The sequence below is a fragment of the Phoxinus phoxinus genome (genome assembly GCF_949152265.1).
Source record: "Phoxinus phoxinus genome assembly, chromosome: 14".
Classification (NCBI taxonomy): Eukaryota; Metazoa; Chordata; class Actinopteri; order Cypriniformes; family Leuciscidae; genus Phoxinus; species Phoxinus phoxinus.
In genome coordinates, this window is record NC_136889.1 from 3,172,494 (window position 1) to 3,190,481 (window position 17,988).

The following is a 17,988-nucleotide window of genomic DNA, read 5'->3' on the forward strand; positions in this document are numbered from 1 at the left end:
TAGTAATTGTGCAGTTAATTCTCATTCGTATTTTCAGAAAGTTTTGGATTATGTAGGCTATCCTCTCCCCAAATTTGTCACTAATAAAACACAAAAATAATTTATAGAGAAGGCTTATATTGACCTTTTAAGATTTTGTTTGCACCTTGTAAATTAGGTTTTGATGTGGCAGTAAAAGCTTTATAAATAATCTATCCAAAACGAAATTTTGTCTTTCATATTTCGTCTGTAACATATGGTCTTTTATAATATATATTAGGGCATAAATGTTAATTTGCAGTTTAATATGTTGCTTATACAAATACATTTTATTTCAACGTATTCAGTCGATTTTTACTCATCTCAGTAGGCAATATAGATAGTTTGCTAAAAGCGAAACTCGCGCGAGCTGTAGTAAACAACATGCATATGTGCCGTGCATTCATTCAAACACAGAAACGCGATTCAAATTTAAACAGTCTTTTGCGGTTTACAGACACCATTTCATATCGCGATTAGAACAAAGCACTTACTGATGATCTGCAGCTGGATCCGTTGTTCGGCTACTCCAGCACGTTTGAGGTAAAATTTCCAGAATTATCACGATATTATTATTCCTCACAGCGAGCGTGTTGTCCAGCTGTTGTGGGCGTTGACTGGTTTGCATGTGTTGCTTCAGATAATCTGCGTTTGAATAGCGCGCGCTCTCGATGGGCGTGTCACATTAGCGGAGTAATGAGGTGCCAGAAGGATAATGAGCACAGCTGATCTCTCGCTCTTTTTATATAGATTACATAAACAGAGAATATTTGTTTTAGTTTTGAATTAGATAATTTAAAACTACACACTTAAATGATTATAGAGATATATAGCTCATGTCTGAGTGAATAGTATTCGCTGAGATTTGTTTAAATTTAGAAACGTGCTTCAGAAAAAAAGTTCACGGAGACGGAGAGGCATAAAGCACTCCCTGTTTACTTTCTTTATTTTACAAAAGCACAATGTTTTATTTCGATTGTAAGTGGACACATAAAAAAGTAGACATTTAACAGCTTATTTTCTCATATTTCTTAAGGCTGTATGACCAAAACTGACTGAGTATTTTAGGTCTATTTTGCTGCTATGTAAAAAAAAACGAGCAAAACGCGCCCGCGCGTTTGCCGACCCCAGGGGGTTAAAGGAACACTCCACTTTTTTTTTTTTGGAAATAGGCTCATTTTCCAGCTCCCCGAGAGTTAAACAGTTTTACCGTTTTTCGAATCCGTTCAGCCGATCTCCGGGTCTGGCGGTAGCACTTTTAGCATAGCTTAGCATAGATCATTGAATCTGATTAGACCGTTAACATCTCTCTCAAAAAAATGACCAAAGAGTTTCGATATTTTTCCTATTTAAAACTTGATTCTTCTGCAGTTACATCGTGTACTAAGACCGACAGAAAATTAAAAGTTGTGATAGGCCAATATGACTAGGAACTATAATCTCATTCCTGCGTAATACCGTATTTTCCGGACTATAAGTCACACTTTTTTTCATTGTTTGGCTGGTCCTGCGACTTATAGTCAGGTTGCGACTTATATATCAAAATTAATTCATACTGACTGAGATGAAGCAAGAGAAAACATTACCGTCTACAGCCGTGAGAGGGCGCTCTAGTTAGCGGAGTTGTTCAGAAGCGACACCGAGGAAGAACTCAATGTATTCAGTGTTGTGTGATGAGATCGGGAGCTTGGTGAACTTGCTGACCGGTAACTTGTTGGACTCGCTGGCTAATGTTAATTTAGCCTATTCAGCCTCAGGTATATGTTCTTTATGCTATTGTGTCGCTGAATAACTGTTAATGTATTGCGCTAACACACCGGACACCTATTCAGCTGTTGTTCTTTATGCTATTGTGGAGCTGAATAACTTGCCTTTCCAGATTAAACTGTTCTTGGTCTTGGATTTATAAAATAAATGTCTAATAGTACTCTATACTCCAGTGCATCTTATATATGTTTTTTTTCTCTTCATGACGCATTTTTTGACTGATGCGACTTATACTCCGGAGAGACTTATAGTCCGGAAAATACGGTAATCAAGGAACTGTGCTGCCGTTGCCGTTCCAGCAGGCGCAAAATACGCAGCTCGTGAAAATAGTCCCCAGCTGGGAAACTTCCAACGTGACCGGGACTAAGTTTGTAATATCATTGCGCTGCTGGTACGGCAGAACAGTTCCTTGATTATTACGCAAGGTATACTGAACACAATCGATTTTTTCCGCTACCACTATATATATATATATATATAAAAAATAATGTTTCGAACTATACACTCTTAAAAATAAAGGTTCCAAAACAAAATGGTGTTTTCTAGGTGGAAGAAACATTTTTGGTCCCTCAAAGAACCTTTCAGTCAACAACAGTTCTTAAAAGAACCTTTTTTTCTTTTTATCTGAAGATCCTTTTTCCATTATAAAGAAACAGATTCAAAAACATTCGGTTCTCAAACTAAATGTTTGCATGTAATCGTTTTTTAAAGGGACAGATCCGTTAAAAATGTAAATTCTGTCATCGTTTCATGTTGTTCCTACGGAGCCCCTAAAGGCACCCGGTGATGAAAAAAATATGTGAGGAATAATTTAAACGAAACTTTCGTTTCTCCCATTCAAGCTTTTTTTTTTTTGGGTGAGAGAACAGTTTCTCAGGGGAATGCAAAAGTTTTGGTGATGGAAAAAATATAAGATTTATTTCAATAGTTTGGAGTTTGCTTGCAAATCTTTGGAGTTCCCAAGAGAACGCAGAGTTTCTCGGGAGAATGCAAAAGTTCTGGTGATGGGGGAAGAAATGAGATGGTTGATAAAATTATATGTCAATGCTTTTGCATTAACTTGCAAATTTTTGCATTCCCCCAAAAAACTTTTGCAAGTGAACGCAAAGTTTCTTCAGGAAACACAAAAGTTCTGGTGATAGAAAAATATGAGATGGGAGGACAAATTATATTTCAATGCTTTAGCATTCCCTTTCAAAAGTTTGTGCAAAAACATTGACAATTTTCATCTCATATTTTTTCTATCATTATGTCCACTTATTGGCTCCATACATTTCAAACATGTATGACTTATTTTCTTCTGCAGAACACAAAAAAATATTTTTTGCAGCAATATTGGACCTTATTAGCCTACCTAAAAACAAGAGGATAAGTAAATGATGACAAAAAGTTCACTTTCCTTTGAAACTGCAGTTTATGTTCTTTACCATTTAACTAGAAAATGTATTTTAACTTAATGACCATGTCAGCCTGCCTCACAAAACCAGTCACATGACGCACGGGTATATCTGTGGCAATAGCCAACTATACATTGTATGGGTCAAAATTATACATTTTTCTTTTATGCCAAAAATCATTAGGATATTAAGTAAAGATCATGATCCATGAATATATTGTGTAAATTTCCTACCGTAAATATATAAAACATGTATTTTTGTGAGTGAATTCAGCACAATCATGAACAAATGCACAACTTTAAAGGAGATTTTCTCAATGTTTAGATTTTTTTGGACCCTCAGACTTTCTAGTTGTATCTCGACCAAATATTGTCCTATCCTAACAACCCATACATCAATGGAAAGCTTAATTATTCAGCTTTCGGATGGCGTATACATCTCAATTAAAATAATTGACCCATGTGACTGGTTTTGTGGTCCAGGCTCACATATAGGACTAAATTTAAATATTTTGACAGTCCTCACTCTTAGAAAGGTCCATACAGAATCTCACTCAACCTTTATTTCCTTTGAGTGTGCTTCTAATGAAAGTTTCCTACTTAACAGATATTTCCTTTCATCTTAATGATTGAAGGCATCTCTTGCAATATTCAAAGGCAAACCAAATCAGCTTTACCCTACAATCTGGGAGCATGAGAAGAGATTTTACACAGGAGGAAAACTGATAGCCTGCTCCATAATTCATGGAAGTCCAGCCTTTAAAGCCCTGTCTACCCTCATAATAGCTCATATATCCTGCGTAAACTGCATTATGTAATTGTTAATTATTGATAACATGCAATCGAGTACGGTAATCAAAAAGGTTAGCAGGTTTGTACACTATACCACCAAAGACCATTTCTGGTCTTCAGTCTATGAGACATGAATCCAGCTGGCTTTTACCAAGGTCACCAACCTGTGACCGCTGTGAGGAATGTGAAAATGAAGCCGATGACCTAAAAAGCCACCAGAAGAGGACCGTTTTATCCCTCGGCATCAGGTGGGGTGATGTTTCATCGAGTAGGATTGAGATTATAATGGACAGAGATCGATACGTCCTGGAAACGCTGACGCCAGCATTACAAGGTTTCAGTTCTGAGCCCTATAATAAACTGCATGGGCAAAGAAAGAGATAAAAAAAAAAGAAGAAGAAAAAGCACAAACGGTGTCGAATTATACCGTGAGCTTCGGGGGGGGTACAGCTATTTCAACTGGTGACGTCACTTTCCATTTTATATAGGCTTACACACATGAGAACCACTAATAATCCCTGAATATCAGTGCAGATTCCCTCTTGTTAAGACATTAAGAATGAAACTGCACAAAATGATAAATCGCCTCATTAAACCATCATAAAAGTTTATGTTTTCTCTTGTGTGTTGTATTTTAATTTGTTTGTTCTATTATGTAAAGCGCCTTGAGAAGCTGCTTTAAAAGGTGCTATATAAAAAAATATATATATTATTATTATTATATCTATGGAACTCCTGATACGCCGTGTGATTGTAGGCCTAATATTTTTAAGGAACTACCTTGTTTGGTCCGGATTGTCTGACTTTTCAGTTTGGTCCGAATCAAAATGACAGCTGTGAAACCTCCCCCGGCCCACGGTCCGGACCACACAGACGAAATTTGGTCCGATGAAAAGAGGTAGTCTCGGTCCGGATCAATCTGAACAAAGGTTTGGTTCGTTTCTAGTGTGAACGCATTTTCTGTATGGTTCGGACTTCAGAGCATTTACAGGAAGATCCGGTGATTCACGTATAGCCGAAGAAGATAGCAGGAGAAATGAGCCGTGGTAGCACATGTGGAGAGGACTGGAGGAGACGAGGTTTTTAATTGAAATATGGTCTGATGACATAATAAGTAAACTGGATAAAACACATGCAGTCGTCTCCTCTTTTCCTGCCGGCGACGATCAAATGTTCGCACGACGAGGACGTTCCTTTGGTTAATTTGAACTAGCCTCGCATAGTCGGTGCTGCAGGCAGTAATAATAACAATATGTTCATTCGTTGTTGTCAAAGTTACCCGCCGATTTGACAACACGCTGACGTCAGACGCACGTCCGTTTACAAACCAATTTAATGTCGACCCACAGAGATGATGACGACAGGACGCAAGCACGTCATGTGAAGTTCTTTAGTGCACTCGCATAATTGCAGTGTGAAACCAAACCAAGACTTACCGAATGTATAAAATGTATCAAAACATGAACTTTGGTTCGGACCTTGGTGCGGACTCTCAGGTGTGAAAGCGCATGAGGGTGGGACTAAGCATCTAAGTCAAGACTCACTGTACGTTCACACCGCCGGCGGCGAGAGCGTCAAAGTGGCCGGAAGCCATTCATTTTCAATGAGAGCCGGCGGCGAGCTCCGGCGAGAGCGGCGCGTCTTGGACGGCGAGAAGAGTTGAAATCAAGTCAACTTTATGGTAATAAGCTATGACGCGGTTCGGCGGCAACCAGCGGCAACCAATCGGAATGTAGAAGTCCTCCGCCTGAGAGGATACCAGAGAACACAATCCTGTAAACTTTGGTTCCGACCACATTAGTTCCTAAGCAAAATGGAGGAAAAGTTCATTATTTCTGTTGCGGGTTTCCCGTTATTGTACGACGTGTCCCTGTTTACATACAGGGACATTAATAAAAAGAACGACGAATGTAAAAGGTGTCTGAAATTGATGGTGTTTTGTTACTTTCACATTTAAAAGATTTTAATAGGTTAACTTTTACCCTACGTGTGGCCAGTATGCACAAAATATGATACTGATTTATGTTCAGTTCTTATTTGCTTTGCGGCTCCTTTAAATAAAGTTTTAAAAAAAATCACGCATTCTAAAATCTACGTCAGAGCGCCAGAGAGTCCCCGAATCTCACGGCGTCGATGGCAGGGCGGCGAGAGCGAATTTTGCCGCTCTCGCTGGCGGCGGTGTGAACGTACAGTAAGCATCAACAATCATTCCTGTTTGGCTCAGAGAAACAAACCGCATGGGTTTCTATGACGAATCAATGCTGATCAAAACCTGATGACGCAATCACATTCACTACGGAGCCTCTGAATGTCCAAACGCGATTTTTAAAGCATAGGCCTACAGATTAGATTAGCGGTTCAGGTTATTAAACATTTAAGAACAATAGTTATTTTTAGCTCTTTTAGCTCTCTAAGGGTTAAAGCAGATATCTTAACAAATGTCAGTAGACTGGGAAGATTTAAAAAATGAGCCGTTCATTAATAAATACGCAAGATCGCTGTGAAAATACAGACCGGAAGACAAAAGACATCGAGTGCAGTGCTGAAAAGGGGCGGGGCTACAGAAGCTCTATAGAGCTGGTAAGTCCCGCCCCTTCCGCTAACCCCGCTGGACCTCTAAGTTGAAAAATCGTCAATGCAAGTGAATGAGATAAAATAATTATTTTCTAATCCCGTTTGAATTTTGCAATGAATGTGAACATATGTTGTCTGTGAATTTTTTATATAACGTTTCGTGTAAAGAATGCTACAATTTAGCGGGTATAATTTTCATACGGTTAGACTTTGTGTGAGAGCACTTTGTGGACTACAACTCTTCGCTGCTTTCGACGCGTTTGATATACGTCACCACCACTAGCACACGGATCCCGCTAAACATGCCTGTGTCTTTGGTGCACTTCACCGCCTTCTTTCAGGGAGAGGACAAACAAGTTGAGCGTGGAGGAAATCACTTCATTTGTGGAGGGAAAATGTGTTATGCGGTGACGTCACATATGCGACGTGTAGTCTTTCTCGTTATGTCTATTCCACAACTGCTAGCCAAAGAATCATACAATATACTGTCAAACTCGTTACATGAGAAATTATATTAAAAAAATTCACAGACAACATATGTTCATTGTTCACATTCATGGCACAATTCAAACGGGATCAGAAAATAATTATTTTCTCTCATTCACTTGCATTGACGCTTTTTCAACCTAGAGGTCCACTTGGAGTTTTACGGATGGGCGGGACTTACCAGCTCTATAGAAAGCAGCATTTTAAAAGATAAGAGTTGTGCCGTTAAACCCTACAGGGTGTCACCACACCCTTTATCAGCCGTTCTGACGTGTCAAACTGTTTCTCAGTCATGCCACGAACCTCCCAGCTCACTCACTGTAGACAAGACCGTCCAACCTCTATGTCAAATACACACAGGTGTGTCTTAAAGCCCTGTGTAAACACCACTAGTGACTTTCACAAAGAAGTTTCGTAAAGAACATGGTCTAATACTCCAGGTATTATGACAAGCGTTCCCACACCGCACCGCTGAGAAGCAATGAGTCTTTCACAGAAGTAGGCTAATAAGTTCAGAGAGAGAGAAAAGAGCTAGGCGAGACTAAAAATACAGCCGTGCATGGAAAATAGTTTGACACTCATTTAACTTAGCCGTGAAACAACAGTGTGAGAGCTGATGTTTGAGGTCAGGTGATATATTGTGCCTACTTATGTCTTCCTAGTGAGCAATGTTGCGTTTAAAAGACGTCTAATAGCCGTCCAAACACAGCCAAGACGTCTAAAACAAGGCTGTCAGTGAAAATTTAATAGACGTCTAAACCATAGCCCAAGATTAATGTCACCTCCCCACCCCCAATTGTTACTAATTTTCAATAACGATCAGTGAGCCGAGACGAGAGCGCCGCACACACAGTTTGTTTGCGCATCAAAAATGATGGACTCTCGTCTTGTGTCGGAAGCATAACGTCTCTTGTTCAAAAACATTGATTGAAATTATTAGTCATGAATTAATTAATTAATTAAAAAATTGTACCACTGCCTTGACATGCTCCCAAACTTTAAAAACATCTGCTGTACATCCTTCAATCAACATTTTATTTATTTGTGCACAAAACCAAAAAATAAGTTGCACGGGTATATCTGTGGCAATAGCCAACAATACATTGTATGGGTCAAAATTATAGATTTTTCTTTTATGCCAAAAATCATTCCATGAAGATATTTTGTAAATTTCCTACAGTAAATATTAGGGGTGTGACGATACACGTATTGAACCGTTCGGTACGAGGCTTTCGGTTTTGGTTTTCGGTACGCATTTTCAAACTGGACGGTTCGTTGGACCATTTTTCCTGCCGACCAAAATTTTGTTATTTCAAATGTAGGTGCGTAATGTAAGAGACGCTGGCGCGACCAAAACATTGCCCAACATCAAATGGCAAATGTAATTTAAGCGGAACGAAACTGAGCTACTCGTTATTGTGTGTTTGATGGACCATTTATCAGTTTGGACCAATGCAGCGCGAGCCGATCTTGATCAAGCGGCACTGTTACTACACAGCGAGATCCAGTAAAGAAAGAAAGCATTTTAATTCGCCACTGAAGTAATAACATTGCTGCGAGATCTAGTGAGAAACATTCACATTTCTCCGTTATTAACGGATCAAACAGCGCTGACGTGGAAACCAGGAAGAAACATTGTGCTATGAATAAACTATTCAGTGTCCACAGATTCACCGTGGATTTACTGTAGTAACACTACTAACTGTAACCATGGAAGTGTGGCAGGAATAGTAAAAGCTATAATGCTTTCAAGTAACATTACGTCGGTTTTATTTTGACGTTATGAATACAATTGCTGCCCTCAAATGTTAATCTGAACTAAAATAAACCTTTGTTTATAACTACTACAATATTACAACAATATTACATTTAATTTTGTCCAAGGAGTTGTTTTGTTTTATATGCTCCTAAAAAGTCAAGTATAGCTCCATCATTGCTCAAAGTAAAAAAAAAAATCATACTTTATGATGTTAGTTTTAATAAAAATATAATGAAAAAAATTAAATCAAGGAAATTTCTCTGGCATTTCTTTCTTTTTGCTGTATCGTACCGAACCGTGACACAAGTGTATCGTATTGAACCGAACTGCAGCCGTTTGAACCGTTACACACCTAGTAAATATATAAAACATTTTGTGAGTGAATGCAGCACAATCGTGAACAAAAATGCACAACTTTAAGGGCAATTTTCTCAATGTATTCGATTTTTTTTGCACCCAATTCCAGATTTTCAAATTGTTGCGTCTCGGACAAATATTGTCACATCCTAACAAACCATACACCAATTGAAAGCTTATTTATATTTATTCAGCTTTCATGTGATGTATACATCTCAATTTCATAAAAATTGCTGCATGTGACTGGTTTTGTGGTCCAGGGTCACATATTATTCCTACGTGAATCATACTTTGAGCTAGTTAGCAACAAACATTGCGCTCACAGATTTTTGTTATTTTGTTGAACATACAAATATAATGTCAACAATGAACATTTCATATTTGATACCGATGCAGAAACTACCTATTTCAACAGGGAATTTCCATGAAATCATAAACTGCATACATTAAATGCCATGCAAATCTCTTTGAAATGCTGTCAATGCTGAAATGAAACCTAAAGCACAGATTCATTGAGTCTTACAATGAGTGTTCAAACTAAGGCTCTCTAGAAATGAGCCACTTCTTTTATCAGATTGTTTCTCAATCTCAATGTGTTAAGTAGATGAATCAAGAGGAAATATTATATGATCTCACTGGGTATGTAAATCTACTGAGTTCAAACACAGCAAAGATAAGAAGCTTAGATATTAAAAGGTATCTTGAAATTTTACACAGTGTTGTTTTTTTAAATTAACATGGTTCAAGTAACTTCCTGTATTTTGTGTGCTATCTATCAGTCGACTTTATTGTTTTGGAAACATGTGACAAGACAAGCTTCAGTGCAACTACAAGAGGAAGTGACTGTGAACCATTTCACAAAAAAATAATTCAGCTTTGACCGCTAAGAGTGTGAACTTTACACCGTGCCCTAAAACCCCAGAAGACAATGGACTTGCCATAACACTACTTGACCCTAGCAGACAAGATGACCTCAGTGCTCACTTAAATGATCCAGTTTGGCATCCTTACAAAGTTTTTGTTTAATGTTTTTTTTTACAGTAGTTAACAATGTTAAGTTTCCTCATATCTCGGTCACCAGTTGCAAACACGCAGCAATTCATTCTTGCAATATAGTTTCTTTTTGATACTAATAAACACAGCAGGGTTTGGAATTAAGAAGCGGTGTCATTTAAAGGCGTGGTTGATTATGATTTCACTTTTCTAACTTTAGTTAGTGTGTAATGTTGCTGTTTGACCATAAACAACATCTGCAAAGTTACAATGCTCAAAGTTCAAACGGCTGGTAGGAACTACACAACATTCCTCCCGGGTTAGTGACATCACAACCCTAGAATTTACATAAACCCCGCCCCTGAACACTTATCATGACAGAATATGCTAATCACTGACTAGAAGATAACTACACATAAGCGACATAAATTCACTAACTAACCATTCAGAAATGTTGTCTACATGTTTTCACTTCTTGAGTCTCTCCATCTTTCTGACTTTGGTTTGAACAATTTTCAGTGCGTGTGTGTGTGTGTGTGTGAGGTAAAAGAACACGGGCTCTTGAAGCTCCGCCCCCTGTGCCGGGAGCAGCAGCTCATTTGCATTTAAAGGGACACACACAAACCGCGTGACAACTTTAACATGATATATAAAAATATCTGTGGGGTATTTTGAGCTAAAACTTCACACACACACTCTTATTTCACATCTTGTGAAAAGGGCATTATACCACCCCTTTGAATTTTTTTAGCAAAATAATAGAAAAACAATAAACACAATATCTATCTATATAGTGCACATATTCAGCATGACTAGTGTAGTTTGATTCAAACAGATGAATCATTATGAATCAGTCGTGAACACCTGAGATATTGGTTACGTGTAGTTAAGGGTTTTGAGACTTACATCAGCATATCTATAGTAATTTAATTTACAATTTAAATGGAAAATCCTTATGAATCCCAACCCTAAAAAACAGCACACACACCCATTCTTGAACTGTTGCAACACAGATAATACAAAACTGCCAATCCGGTAGTTCTTGTTTTTTGCACCGGTGTGTGTAATCTAGTCTCGTCCGAGTCTAACGTTCCTGTCCTATTGCCATCTCAATTAAACAAACCCCATGTATTCAGCGAGAAGTGACCTACACAAAGGGCCATTGTTACCAGTGACACAAGGCACGTCCAGATCCTCACTTTCTCCCTCGCAATCAGGCCAACGGTCACATTAGCATCGCTTTCAATGGGAGAACGGCCACTAATGGCAGCATGTATCAAATCCCCTGCGCAGAGACACGACAGACGCGGAGACCGAAGGGGGAGGGAAATGCACGCCACGTGGGATTCTTCGCAAACAACGCCGTTTGCAACCAACTGACGGATGCGGGACTACCAAAGCGTCTCTCATCCCAGATAAACAGCCTTAGGAATTTAATGAGCCGTGGACGACTCGTCCTAAACCTGCTAGTTAATCTATCAAATGCACTTATGCTGCCTTCAAGTCATCAAGCCGGAATTATTGTATTTATGAGATGAGAGCTCACTGAGCGCCACCACAATGTCATAATTATCAGCGGAAAAACTCATTAAGCCCAGACTTTCCGAGTCTGTCAATTAAGGCGAATATTTACTGTACAGGTGAAGCTGGAAAAATTAGTGAAAAAGTTCATTTATTTCAGTAATTCAACTTAAAAGGTGAAACTAATATACTATATAGACTCATTACATGCAAAGTGAGATATTTCAAGCCTTTATTTGTTATAATTTTTATGATTATTACAGCTTATGAAAACCTCAAATTCAAAATTAGAATATTATGAAAAGGTTTTCATAAGCTGTAAGCTATAATCATCAAAATTACAACAAATAAAGGCTTGAAATATCTCACTTTGCATGTAATGAGTCTATATTAATATATTAGTTTCACCTTTTTAAGTTGAATTACTGAAATAAATGAACTTTTGCACCATATTCTGTATAAACGTGCATGCATTTTATTGCCTGAAAATACTTCTCATTCCATCCATTTTTCAAGTGTGTGACCAAACTATATTTCGCATTATTCTTGTGGCTGCACTAATGAATGATAAAAGACTAGGACTGTAAATGTAACATTAATTTATTTAAAAAATATGCAAAATAACAAAAATGTTATGCATGTAGAAAAGCAACAAATATTGCAAAAACGCATTTGGTGTGAAATGTGACTTTTAACAAAACTCAACTGTAAAATTGATTGCTGTGGATTATGGACAATCAGACTTTTTGTCTATGATTTGAAATGCCGAAATTTAATCACAAAATGATCTTCATTTGAGCACTATTCTTATCTAATATTGATATGCAATTAATCAGAATGAAAAATCGGCATATGAAATTCGATCAGATTTTTTTTTTATGATTGACAGCCGTGTGAAATATATAATACATATGAAGTGTCAGCAGAAACACATAATTTGCTATTCATTTACTGTTTAAAAAGCTTCCCGTCTTTGTCGGGAAGTGACAAAAGAGTGAAAGAAATATGGAACTGCCCAAAGTATCCAATGCACTCTGACTAAAAACACGTCATAATTAATATTTCCAAACTTCAAATAGAAACTGCCTTTCTGAAGGAGCTCAAGGAAGGTTGGAGGAAGTACTTCAGCTCAAGAGGAAAGCACTATTTTTACATTTGCAACCCAGTTTTGGAGCATCCACCTATTGGATTAGTGCGCACATGTAACCAAGACAACTGCGGCCTTTGGAGATCTTGGGGTATTTCCCTCCTCCTGGTCGGGTGGAAAGAAGAAAACAGATAATAGGGAGGCGGAGGAGGAGGAGACGTCTAGCTGATAAGTGACGAGCAGCTGCAGGCGTTACACAGTCACCTGCAAACAAAGGCCAGATACTATCAACACACACGAGCGTCGGCGCGGCCGGTGACTCCAGAAACTGGCTGGATGAGGCGTGACTAGGGATGAGAATTAAACATGACTTCTCTAAGAAATATATTAATGTTAGTTTTGATGTAGTAAATCTTAGAAATGCAGTTCACTTTAAGATCTGGTTCTTAATTAGATTCCCAACCGTGAGGACACGTGCGCACGCAGGTCTCAAGGTCAACGACGTCTCATTTAAACCAGGAAAATTGAATAAGCGCAATAAACACACATCAAGAATTAAATGTCCATCACTTCGAAAGCTGTCAAGTGAGTGAGTGAGCCACACAAAAGCTGCAACCACATACACTCTAAAAATGCTGGGTTAAAAACAACCGAAGTTGGGTTGAAAATGGACAAGCCCAGTGAATGGGTTGTTTTAACTCAGCAGTTTTACAGTTTTATTAACTTTTTTTCTTCTTCAATTACTACATGGCTGGCTTAAAATTAGGTTGTAAATAAAAAAATAGACACATAATAACTAGGTAACAATAATCAAAAGGTGAACATTTATCAATAAGCACACTCTAAAAAATGCTGGGTTGTTTTAACCCAAATTTGGGTCAAATGTGGACAAACCCAACCGTTGGGTTAACATTGTAAATTAAAAATGTCCATATTTGACCCAAATTTGGGTTGAAACAACCCAGCATTTTTTAGAGTGCAATTTAATAAATGCTTATTGTTTAATTATTATTCATTAAACGTATTCATAAATGTTCATTTTCAACATACTTCGGGTTAATTTTAAGCAAGGAATAGTCATTATTCAACAATAGCTGAGTTAAATCAAACTACCCAGCAGGTTGGGCAAACATTTAACCCAACCACTGATTTAAAACAACCCATTCGCTAAGTATGTCCATTTTCAACCCAGCATTTTTTAGAGTGTATTCTAGTTTTCAATCATCTTCCGGCATATTCACCATTGTTTCAGAGTTAGTTCTCAACATGCATGACATTGTGCTTGTGGTGACACATGACAGACCCAGAGTTTCCCTTGTGCATTTAGTTCCACTTCTAAGACAGGACATCCCATAATGTCTGCAACACCCATCCGGAGAAATATCCATTCAGCCAATTCACATCCTCATCAGTGAACACTTCCGTTCTCTACAGGCATTCCCGACGCATCTCAAAAGTGTTTTGCCTCAGTGATGTAGCGACTGAAAGAAATGAAAGCAGTGCTGCTAACTTGAGTAGACCATTAAAACACACCAGTGAGGGGTTTCATTCACCATTCACTTCAGCAAGAGGCTCTCACTGGGACAGTAACTTGACATGAAAAAATATCCCAGAATTCATAGATCTTCTACCGCCAGGTCATCTTACATATAATCGTATCTCTAAACTTCTGCAGAGAGATAACAATTGTTATAGAAGAATGTATTGAATGAAATCAAAACTTTCTTTTGATGAAACTTTCATGAACATGAAACCATAAAAAAAAAAAAAAAAATTGCACTTCCATATTATGAGTGAAAAATGTTATTGAATGAAGAAAAAAGGATGAATCTTAAATTTATGCATAAAGAATTGATTGGATGGTGTTTAATCTCTGACAGGTGGTTGGAGGGGAGGGGGTCAGAAATTAAAAGGCTTGATTGAAAGCCGTTTCAGAGGCTTTATAATGCAAATTGTTATATTTTAACATTTTATGATGTGTTAAAATATGCGTTATAATATGACGTGCACTTGAATCTTTTTCAATGAGACCAAAAACGTGTTTTAAGAAAGTTAAAAAAAAAAAGTGTCCATTTTGATTTCATGTTGACCTGAAGGCTAATATGACCAAAAACACTTACACTCTTAAAAAAAGAAATATGTTTTTGCACTTTCTCCATACGTATTCATATGATTCTTGATTTGAGCTTCACGGCTCTTTGGAGAGTAAACTAATTCTTGATGTTTTATTAGAGGCTCTTGAGATCATTGCATTGTTTTCTGGGTTCTTGAAAGCACTCGTTTCCTAAAGAACAATAAAAGTTATTTGTGGAACTTAAACAGGTTTATATGAAGACTAAACCTTTCAAAAGTAAACCAAAGACTTTACTCACTGAACAAATAGTCTGTTCAGCTGGTAGATAAACAACAGGTTGAGCAGTTGTTTCTTTTATATTGTCGTCTTTGTGTGCTGTTCATCTTGGGTCTTGCGGTTAACAAACAACATCTGTTGAAATTGGAGAACTGACCAACCCACAACCCTATCAACCACACAATTAAAAAGCATGACTTCTTTAACTCAATTAATCTATTTGACATTAATGAGGTACCACTTCTTAATTAGGGCTGAGAATTATAACAATACCGTTCATTGAGAAACCAATACACAACACAACCAATCTACACATTATAAGTCCCGTTTAAAGGAATTGAATGTGTTAAATCTCAATATTTTTGAGTTTCTTACTTCTCCAGCTGACAATCTTTTGCAATTGGTGTCAAACATTAACCTCTCAATACATGCGACCACAGCGTCATAAAAACATCTTGATAAGATTAGAGGAGAATTCCCACAGCTGTTAACTTTCTCGTGAAGTAATGCCAAGCCAAGACCTAAAGCTTCAGCGTTTAAGGGATTAAAAAAAAAATCACTTTAGGATGATGTGAGAAACATGGGCTATGAATTGGAGATGTGATCATTGGCATAATAAGTTGTTGTTGTGACTTGAGCCTTGGGGAAAAGTAGCAAAGGATATTCAATCAATGAGCAGACTTGATCTGAAAGCGATTATCCTGTGAACAGATTGCATCATGTCAATGAGGTCAAGCTTCCAGTGAATGGAGCTCATATGGACCCCGCAGCGGGCGACGGACTCGCTTCTTTTCCAAACGCTGCGAGAATGGCTCGATGTTTATAAACCGAGACCTGAGAGGAACCAAGTTATTTCCAGAGTAAAGTTAACTCAAATGTTTCCTGTCAAAAAACATCCCTGACACCGAGTGTAGGTGTCATGACTCACATAACCCATGACAGTGGCTTTCAGTATAACACATTATAGTGTCATTTAGACTAAATCAGATCAAATACGTTTTTTTGTTTTGTTTTTTTATAACAAATGCCAATATCTAAAGGAGGAAGACCACTGCCGATTCAACTAAACACTTATTTACTCATCCAATTCACAAAACAATATTTGGCAATAGAAAATGTGCACAACTCATCATCAAGACAAGCAAAACCACTGTTATTCGATCACAATTATTGCCTAACGGTGATCAAAAAAAAAAAAAAAGCTAAATAATAGCCTAATCTTAATCCATCCATCACTAATAAAGCACCCTAGAAGTCTTGCTGTTGTGTTACTAACATCTGTATGTAAACCAATGAAAACCACATAAATTAAAACACTTTATTCCAATTAAAAATATTTCCATGATGGCAAATATCATTATAGTTTCAGTCAGAAATGTGGGTAGTTGACTTTAAGTAATGTGATATGCTCCATCCAAAACTATTTGTAAACAATTTTCGTACGTATTATGCATTTATTAACTATTACTTGGGGGTTTAAAAACAACAACATGGGGTTAAAAAATGGTCACACCAAAGCACTATTTAAGTGAACTGCAATAAGTTGATTAAACTAGTTAAAATAAACTGAATGGTGACTTGTTACAGCATCTAAAACATATACTTTCCATTAAGAATTCAAATAGATATATATAAATGTAACATTATGATGTGAACTAGAATAATTTTAGAACAAAATATAACATATATTATGGTCTTTTAGTATGACACACACTGATTCATAAAAAAAATAATGTTTAAAAAAAGTTCATATTCCGGTTATCAATCAACTACTCACATATACAGACATGAAAAGACAATAGAATCTCGTCACAAACGAATGGAACGTTGAAACATTTGTAAAAAATCGATTTGTTTCGCGCGAATTCGATTTCAGAAGCAAAGACAAAGACTGACGCTCAAAAATAATTGAACATATCGGTATTCCACTCAGAAGTGCGTGAGAACACTTGAGCAAGTGTCCTCGATCACAAAAGAAGTTGTTTGCTGGATTCGAGCACATGGCAGAAGCGAAGGAATGTTCGCGCGTTTAAATGATTCCGTTTTAGAATGCCGTGAAATTCGACATGTGAACGACAACAAACAAGAGCACTTGAGAAACAATACAGGAACCGAAGCTCAGCCTGATATCCGCCCATGCTTTTTCACGTGAACTTGTCTGTAGAATGTTAACTTTCTGCGCTAGTCACACACATATAAACTCCATCGATACCACAGAAAGCTCCGAACTGGGTTTGGTTACTCACATTCAAGCGCGCGGACCCGTTTTCCGCTGAAGCGCGTCAATAGTCGGAGTGTTTCAGCCTCAAACTGTTTCCTCCATCCGCGCTGCGCACAGATCACGCCGCACAGCAACGCTACCAAACCCCTTTCTCGTTGCCAAGGCAACAGACCCACTTCAGCCAATCATAACCCCTCCCCTTCGAGATCCCCTGGCAACTGCAGCAGCGCGCGCGAGAGCTAGTGGTGAAGCTTCTTGGCGCGCGCCATTCCACTCTATTTAATGTGTTTTCACCCCCCCCCTTTCCTTAATATTAATTCTCCTCAAATTCTCAGTTTAATCTCAACGGCTGATTGTTTTCTGATCTTTTCCATTTAATTTGTAGTTAAACCTAAATATTTACAAACTTTGTTGTGAGTTTGATATAGCCTAAAATAATTTGGGCTTTTCACACACTCTTAAATAAAAATAAAGGTTATTTTTGGCACCACTGTTTCCATGAATAACCTTTAAATTAACACACATGTAATCTTTCCATAGCACAAAAGCTTCTTTGTATTGCAAAAAGGTTCTTAAAATATGAAATATGGAAAAAAATGGTTCTTTTATTAAGAACTGCTGTTGACTGAACGATTCTTTGGGGAACCAAAAAGTGATTGGCATCACT

General features: G+C 37.7%; 1 protein-coding gene across 1 annotated transcript in view; it reads right to left on the reverse strand.

Moving 5' to 3' along the window:
• The window catches only part of foxn2a (forkhead box N2a), a 44,599-nt gene extending 27,124 nt beyond the window's left edge, over positions 1-17,475 (reverse strand). Inside the window, exon 1 of the mRNA XM_079635573.1 lies at positions 17,347-17,475. The gene's annotated coding sequence lies outside the window, so the exon portion shown is untranslated. The remainder of the gene's footprint in view (positions 1-17,346) is intronic.
• Between the last annotated feature and the right edge of the window lie 513 nt (positions 17,476-17,988).